At 34.2% G+C, this 9,670-nt stretch overlaps 1 pseudogene; it reads left to right on the plus strand.

Moving 5' to 3' along the window:
* LOC106323556 overlaps positions 1–4,801 on the plus strand; it is a 5,233-nt pseudogene extending 432 nt beyond the window's left edge.
* The last annotated feature ends 4,869 nt before the right edge of the window (positions 4,802–9,670 follow it).

Genomic DNA, 9,670 nt, shown 5'->3' on the forward strand with positions numbered 1-9,670 from the left:
GGCCATGCAGCGCGGGTTGAGGCCATCCGCGGCCGATACCAAAACTGTCTTATCCATTTGTCTTTCGGGTCAAACCCGGGTTTGTCGGGTTGACCCGGTTCGAGTTTTAAACCTCCATAAATACTTTTTAGACCTAATCTTAGGACTTATCTTGTTTTCTATCTAATCAAAAAAAGCCACCTTTAGGTGAAAGATCTAATCTTGATCAATTTCTCTTGTGCTTACATGATTGCTTTGATCATCAATCATGTTTAGACTTAGATCAACAAATGATTTAGTGTCTACCATGATAATGAGTGAGTAGTCATCTTTGGATTCATGGGCTAGGATGATTAAGTGATGATCTAGAATGTTTTAGAGTAGATTAATATGTTTCCTTGCTTGATTGAGTGATCTTAATGCTAATCTAGGGTTGGCCATTTCAGATTAGAACTCTAGACATTTCATTGTCCGGAAGGTGTTCGATGAAATGTGTGAGCCAACTCAGCATGCTCTTAACTTACCCTACCAAAGGGATTTGATGTTAGGGGAGTTTAGAAAGTTGAATGATTTGTTCTTAATGATTGCTTGATTGACACAAACCAAAGGAATTTGATGTTTGATCAATGAGAGTAAATGAGCTTTTGTCTTGGAAAAGAACTTGCTTAGAATTGCTATCTAGACTTAGGAGAATGTGTTGATTGAAACATTGCCATTTTAGATTAAATCTTAGTCATCTGAAATCAAAATCCTATGCCTATGATTCCTCATTTATCCATTTGATTGAAAGTTGCTAGTTAGTTGTGTTAGAACCTTGTTAGTTTAATCAAACCACTTCATTGAACTGAATGCACTTAGATTAAGTTTGAACATGCATTCTCTTTGCATCAAAACTCTTAGAAATGGATTGACATCTTAATTACTACATGATTTGAATTAGGACCCTTGAAAAGTCCATTTCAATGATATGTTCTGATATATCTGAATTCATACTGTTTAAATTTGTTTGATTTGAAATTAAAATTTATTTAATTATATAATAACGGTTAATTTTCAAAACATATAATATATTATTGTATCAAATAATTTAAATGTGTAGTTAAAAATAATAAATTAAACTTATTAATACTCCCTCTGTTTCAAAATAGTTGATGTTTTGGTTAAATGCACAAGAATTAAGACATTCACTTTTTATTTAAAAATAACACTAAAAATATAAAATAAAATTAATTCAACCAATCATCACAAAAACTATAAAACATCATTCGTCACACAGTTTTCAATAAAACTAAAACTAATATAAAATATTAAAACATCATGTATTTTGAAACATCAAAAACTCTCCAAAACATCATCTATTTTGAAACGGAGGGAGTAATATTTTATGGTATAACTAATACATAATAATAACACATAATGTATTAATGTAGGGCATAATAAGTAGTACCGAACCCGAACCAAAACTGGTTAAATATCCGAACGGATTCAAAATTTTGATATCTAGAGAACCGGAATAGAACACGATCCGAACAAAACTATTACGGATATCTGAATCAGATTTATATACTTAATTATAATAGTTATTTTTAGATTTATTATCAAATCATTTCATGTATTAGTATTATATATTATGGTATAATTAGATGTGATTTAAATATCATATATTCTATGAAGGGGTGTCTAATAACATGTGCTACTAGAGCGGTCGGACAGGGGCCTAGGTCTAAAAATAAAATAAAAATATTGAGAAATTTTCCAAAATAAATACATAAATTTGATTTAAAACTTCAAAAAGTTTAGTGAATTATTAAATTTATAGTTTATAATTCGAATATAAATCTCAAATATATATAGGTAAAGCTATTATTTTTAAAATTATTTCATTACACAGTTAAATATATAGTTGATATTTTTTTGAACATGGTCTTAATATAATTTGAGCGGCCCTGATTCCATGTATGTATTAGCTTCGTAGTATATGGTATTTATTTATATGACCCAAGAATGTTTCTTATTTTCTTTTACCAAATTAATCATTAGTGAATAATTTAAATTAATAGTAAACATCTGCGGCATATCTTGTAATAAACACATCAATTAAAGTTTTCTTTCAGATTTTTTTTATTTTAATAGATTAGATTAAATATAGTTTAGAAGGTCTAAAATCGAAGGAGTAGGACAGTACGCGTTCGTGCTATTGGTTCGGCTGACCCGACAGCATTCATGAGAAATTTGGTTTCCGATTTTTGGATCGTAGATAAAAATATTTTAAATAGGTCTATAAAGTAAAATACAATACAATATCTAAAGGTTTAGTCCAAAATAGAATTCTACATTAACAAATAAGATACAAATCATGAAAACACATCTGTCTAATTAATCAAATTTCTATAAAATAAAATCAATATATACCAATAGTGGATGGATTAAATATTGAACAGACAATATTGTTGGCAGGAACCAGAAAAGCGAAGCATACTGGAGTAAAATTTCTGAGTACTGTAATGAGCATTACTCATTTGATCCTTCCCGTGATGGAGCTTCATGCAGAAATCATTTCAACTATATGAATAAAAATTTGAGCAAATGGAGTGGCGCTTACGATAACGCTAGGCGTATTCAACAAAGTAGATGGTCAGCGAATGATGTAATGGCAAAATCGCACGAATGATATTCAAGTGGTAAGAATGAATATTTCAATTTAATGTCGGAGTGGCTTGCTGTTCGTGATCAACCGCACTATAGTAGTCAAGTAGGAGGAAATACTGGCTCTACAAGTAGTGGATCTAAGAGATCCCGAGAGAGTGATGTCAGTGATTCAAACTCCGTAGGATCAAACTCTGTAGGATCAAGTGCTCGTCCAATGGGGAGAGAGGCATAAAAAAAGGCAAAAAGAAACGCAAAGGAGCAGCTTTGGAAACCGTCAACGAAGAGTGGAATGAATACAAACAATTCAAAGAGCAAGAATTGGAACGATTGGACAAAATAGCCAAGACACAAAAGGAAGCAAATCGATTGATGAAAGAAAAGACTGAAGCCAAAAAAATGAAGATGTTCATGAAGCTAAGTGAAAAAGAACATCTCAATGACAAGAACAAACAGCTGTTAGAGAAGTTGAGCAACGTTCTATTTGGAAATTAATAATGTGTGTTTGTGTTTTTCTTTTAATAATGTGTGTTTGTATTTTCTTCTTTAATAATGTACGCTTTTTTTCTTTTAATAATGCATGTTTGTTTTTTTCTTCTTTAATAATGTTTGTTTGTATTTTTCTTTTTAAATAATGTGTTTTTGTTTTTTTCGACTTTAATAATGCGTGTCCTTTTTCACTTTAATAATTTTTGTTTGTATGCAATCCGTGACTTTTTGATTTTGTAAGAGAATCCAATCGTTATCTATTATTTATGCCAATTTAATGTTTGCTTGGAGTCCATAATTTTCATCTACTTAGTTTTTTTATAAATGGAAACTCATTTTCGTAAATGTATCAATAAGACAATAACACAATTTCATCTTACAAAAAAATATCATGGATCCATAAGAATATCCTTTCGATATCGAAGTGTACAAAAAACAGTGTGAACTTGAAGAGAGGTATATCGTACACCGGTTTAGAGAGCGCCAAAAATAAATTGAAGAAGACCATATGTCTCGTAGCAAGAGAAAATGCTTCAAGAGAGATCATGTAGCAGCGAATCAAAGGCTGATTGATGACTACTTTGCCAATCAACCTACATATGACGCACAAATGTTTCGCGCCGATTCCGGATGCGAAAACATGTTTTTCTTCGGATCGTTGGAGACCTATCAAGCAGTGACAACTATTTCACCCAACGAGTTGACGCAGCAAATAAGGAAGGTATTTTTCCATTAGCAAAATGCACTACTGTCATGCGAATGTTAGCCTATGGTGTTGCTTCCGATGCGATTGACGAATATATAAAAAATAGGAGGTACTACAGCATTGGAGTGCTTGCGCCGCTTCTGTAAAAGAATCATATGGTTGTATGAGCAAGAGTATCTCAGAGTTCCAACTCAAGATGACTTGCAAAAAAATTTGCATGTCAGTGAGATGAGGGGGTTTTCAGGGATGATCGGGAGTATTGATTGCATGCATTGGGAATGGAAAAATTGTCCAACAGCATGGGAAGGTCAATATACTCGGGGAGATAAGGGAACCACCATGGTTATACTTGAAGCCGTTGCATCTCATGATCTATGGATTTGGTATGCCTTTTTTGGATGTCCAGAAACATTAAACGATATAAATGTTCTAGATCGTTTGCCGGTGTTTGATGATGTTGAACAAGGTATTACTCCAAGAGTTATTTTTTTTGTAAACCAACGTCCATATGACATGGCATACTATCTAGATGATGGTATTTATCCTTCTTATCCAACTTTCGTCAAATCAATCTGACTTCCTCAAAGTGAACCAGACAAGTTATTTGAAAAATATCAAGAAGGGTATCGGAAGGACATCGAGCGCGTATTTGGAGTATTACAGACTCGGTTTAAAATCATTCGTTAACCAGCTCGCATGTGGGAGATATCGGATCTTTCTATCATCATGCGGTCATGTATCATATTGCATAATATGATTGTTGAGGATGAACGAGATACATATGCTCAGAATTGGACCGATTATGATCAATCTCAAGCAAGTGGTTCGAGTAAACCACAACCATTTTTTACTGAGGTGCTACCAGCATTTACAAATCATGTGCGTACTAGATCTGAATTACGTGATTCAAATATACATCATGAATTGCAATCAGATCTAGTCAAACATATATGGGCAAAATTTGGAATGTTTCATGGTTAATTTTTAAAAAAATATATATATATATATGTATGTGCTTTAAGAGTTTTAATGTATTTTAATTTTGTGTGCTTTGTATCGTGTGTGTTTAAAATTTCTTAATAATATTTGTTTGTATCGTGTGTATTTAAAGTTTCATAATTTTAGTTGTTTTAATAATAATAAGTTTCGTATTTTTGAAAATAAAATTTGGTAAATATCTTACTTAAAAAAATATGTTTTTAATTTTGATTGTTTTTTAATACAAATTTTAGTATTATTTAAAAATTAAGCTAAGTATAATAATTCAAAATATATATTTTAAAAAATTATGTTATTTTAGTTTTTAAGTTAATTGTAAAAAGCAAAAATATGAATTAAGAGTTGTGGGCTAGAGTGTTGAATTTTTTAAAACAAACCGTGTAAAGGTTTAAATTGAAGTAGGTGTTGAATAAATGAGGTAGAAGAAAGAGAAGATGATGTGGAAGAGAGCGAAGATGATGTGGAGTGTTAAAAAAAGAAAATAAGAGTCTTGAATGTGGAGAGGGCGTTGAAACCATCGTGGATGGTCTAATATCACCACGCGACACCGATTTTATATTAAGAAGAAAATTGATATTAGTGCAAGCATTGGCTTTCTGAAACCCATATTAGCTTCCTGGAGCCCAAACCTGTCTTGAACTTGAGCATTCAAAAAGCGAGTGATGAATCGATTCTTCATCCATACCACACAACTGGCATCTTTCATCCACCTTCATTCCTCGAGCATTGATTAGATCCCACACAGGCAGGGCCTCACTCAGAATGATTAGTCTTAATCTTCACATCTCTAGCCAACTAGTAAGCAGATTGCACCGTCAAATTTCTACTTCTATTATGTTCTAATCATTCTGATGTCACCGTCAGAAACGAAAGAGGGGGTGGAAGAGCTCGAATCGTTCCGACGTCACCATCAGAAACGAAGATCATCCACCCCAATGACGTTGCGATTTTTAGGGTTAGAGAGAAAAAGGGGGCGCATGGTCTCACACCTCTCAAAGTCTCTATATATAGAATTAAAATCTTGTTCACGTGATATATTTCATGCACCATATCCCGTCTTGTATCCTTTCTCCATGATCGACAATTCGGGCATTAAGCAACCCAAACTCTTCTTCCTCTTGAAGCTTCTTCTTTTTCGACATAGGTATATCAACGCAGTGTCTGAAGCACTGATTATGGATCTTACTCTGCTACAAGTTTCAAGCCGCTTGAATTTTCGTATGCAAATGTTGAGACCAGATTTTCTTAGCGGAACTTCATACAGACAGCTACATTTTTGGGACAGATGGCAGCCTTGTCTCTATGGATTCCAGTCCATAGCATAACTGGTTGCTAAGAAGTCCATCTTTTTGGTGTCTACACTACCAGCCCAACATCATATCCTACTTAAAGCAGAGATTTTTTTTCTTTGTCCTTTGAATGAGTATGCAGTATTTTTTTTAACTTGGGAGTATCTGGACCGAAGTCCAACTAATCCCCCAAAGGAGATAGTACCGACCACTAAACCGGCTCCAAAATTTATAGTGAGACCTAAGCATAGCTCTATCTTCGCCCAGCCAAGAAAAACAACTTAGTTTTTGATAGGATTCGAACCCATGAATGATTACGTCTTACCCCAAAACTAGGGGTGGACAAAAAAACCGAACCGAACCGAGTCAAACCGAGTCAAACCGAACCAACCGAACCGAAACCGATTCAAACCGAACCAAACCAAAGTCTATTTCAAATCTTTCAGTTGAAGATTTTCCCAACCCGAATGGTTCGGTTCGGTTCGGTAACCGAGAAACCGAGGTGTTTTGTAATTATTTAAATTAAAAATATTAGTAATAACAATATACTAAAATTCTAATATTATATCACATATTTTTCATTTATTAACATATATTCTTCTAATTTAATATGTAATCATCAAAATATTTGATTTAAAAAATAGAATAGTCTATATGTTCAAATTTTTATATATGTAAACGTGGATGTTATATCTAAATCTAAAACCTAAAGCAAATTTTATTAAAAACAAAAGTTCTTCTCCACGGCGCCGCACGGAAGATATTCATTACAGACTTTTTAATAATGATATAAGAGACATTACTAATGATTTTTTTTTTTAGTTAACTTTCATTTGTTTTAATTCTTATATATTTTTGTGACTTAAAAAAAAATGTTTCAGTTTTATATTGAATTTAATTCACATAGTTTATGTTTACATAATTTATGTTTTAAAATGTAATTTCTCTTAAAAAATAAACTAAAAATAACCTAATTAAACTAATCCAAAAAACAAACCGAACTGAACAATACAAACCGAATTAAATATAAACCGAATCGAACACAAACCAAACCAAACTAACTATGGTTTATTTCAGTTGGAAAAATACTAGAACCGAACTAACCAAACCGAACCGAACCCGAACTGAACCGAGAAAATAACCGAAGTGCCCACCCCTACTAAGTAGCACCAAATTTTGATCGGTGGTCCACTTAGGGCTTTTGCAGCGAGCTTGAGCTGATTCATTTGCATTTGCGTCTGAAATGGGTTCGCTAGCACCGCCAAGAGCTATTTGGGTAGAAAATTCGGGAAATTTAGTTGCTCTCGGAACATTTTCATCACCCGTTGGAGTAGAAGAAAGAGGAGGTATTTGAGAAAAATATTGCATCATTGATCCGTAATTTGGAGGATAATTCGGAACATATGATGGCATGAAGAAATTTGGTGAACCATAATTTGGTATATTTTAGGGCTGGTTGGAAGTTTGATTTTGAAATTGATAATTGTTGGGATTTTGGAAGTTAAAAGGAAAATTAGAAGAGTTTTGGGTGTTGAAAGGATTATTATTGGGATCCATTTAACAAAAAAAAAAGTTTAAAACACTAAAATAGTTGATTATAGTGAAAATGATGGTTTTTTTGTATCCAAACGAAATGAGAGTAGTCTCTATTTATAGATAAAAAAAATTCTTGAATTTTGATATAATTTTTATTTTTGTAAAAATAGTTTTATTATAAAACAAATGGGTTTGAATTATTGGGTGAGGATAAAATAAAAGGAAATCTGCACAGCCAATCAGAAGACATCATTTAAATCTTAAAAAAAAAACAATGTGTGTCAGCCTGCGCGTGCAATCACGCATCCAACAGTTTCAGCCACTCACGTTGCGACACGTGGCGGTCCGGGTCCACAAAAAAAAAATTCAACAGCTGAAACTTTCTAACGCCTGTTGAATACACGTAGATTAACATAAAAATTCAACACCCTGACTGCATGCTATTCAATTGTTGAAAGTGAGATTCAACACCCTCATTGCTCATGGTCTTAAGGATAAAAGATCTTGGCCATGGATAGTGTGGTTTATTTGGAAGAGCATAAATGATTTCTTGTTTAATGGCATAAGATGGTTGCCAATGGAGATTCAGCTCAAGGCAAAAAAAGGAATCGACAGATTGGTGTTTTGCTCAGCTAGTGGAGAGCAAAGTATCAAATGAAGCTGATACATCAATGGTTCAGAACATAGGTTGGTGGAGACCTCCTCATCAACGGTGGTTGATGTGTAATGTGGCTTTCGAGTGGGATAAGGAGAAGGGGCTGATGGGTGGAGCGTGGGTGGTTAGGAATTACAGAGGGGTTGTTCTAATTCACCATAGACGAACCTTCTTTAATGTGCTTAGCTTGGACGAAGCTAGGCTGAGAACCATTCTGTGGGCAGTGGAAAGTATGACAAGTTTGCATTTCAATAAGATTATATTTACTGGTGATTTTGAAGAGATGTTCTGTGCAGTAGAAAAACCTCATCAGTGGTATGCGTTTAGGCAACAGGGCGAGGAGATTAAGCTGAAGCTTAACTTGATGGAAGAGTATCAGCCCAGGGTGGTCCTCAACATGTTATAAACAAGGATTGGTTCAGTCGTATGTGACTAATGGATATCCTTCATGGCTCTTTGAGATTTTTGTTAATGAAAGCCGTTACCTCTAATGGTTCCTACGATTGGAAGTTTGCGTGGAGGCATTTGAGGGAGGGTATTTTTTGGATTCCAATTATCTAAGATTGCTTTCAAGAACTGTAGTAAGTCTGGCATTTAAATGTTGTCTTGTGATGTACTTGCTTTTTAATATTCTAATGAAGAAAGGAAAAGAAAATACCACGTCCTTTGTTTGGTTCTCTACTCAAAGACGGCTTGGAGATACCCCCGTGCCACCTCTATGTTAGACTTGCCTGATTGCCTCTATAAAACTTATGATTTATCTTTTTTGTTTTTTTTCCTTTTACAAGAAAAATCCATTTAAGCTTTTATAAGTTGAGCAGTCATTGGCGATCATGATGGCGATTGACACAAGGCCACTTTTTCTGCAATTCTCAAGAGAGATTTGACTTTATATATCTCTTTCTGGCTATTTTTTTCTTCTTTTCACGATTCTCAACACCTACATAATTATTTTTCTCTTTTAAAGATCAAAAGAAACGTGAGTTTCCCTTATGGTATCTCGCGATTTTGTTATTTGTGTTTTGCTCTTCTCTTTGTTAGCGGAGAAGTTCATATTTATTCACAGCGAATGGGATGATAATCACTTCTCCCAGTTCGTTGTTACAATCTCCGACATGGTTCTTATGGTCATGGTCGATGACAACACAAAGACAAATATTTTTGTTGAAACCAGATTCAATCGGTAAGGAACTCATCCTAATCGCCTAGGTTGCACGGGTATTCCAAGTTGGTGCCGTCTCACGTATCGGGTTCGTCGGGAGGACGGGGACGTCTCGGGTACGCCTAGGAAACGTCCCCAATATGTGTGAGGTGAATCCGGGACGTCAAGACTCATCAGGTACGGGCTTGGTCAGAGAAGGAGACGTTCCG

The sequence above is a fragment of the Brassica oleracea genome, chromosome C2 (assembly GCF_000695525.1).
Source record: "Brassica oleracea var. oleracea cultivar TO1000 chromosome C2, BOL, whole genome shotgun sequence".
Classification (NCBI taxonomy): Eukaryota; Viridiplantae; Streptophyta; class Magnoliopsida; order Brassicales; family Brassicaceae; genus Brassica; species Brassica oleracea.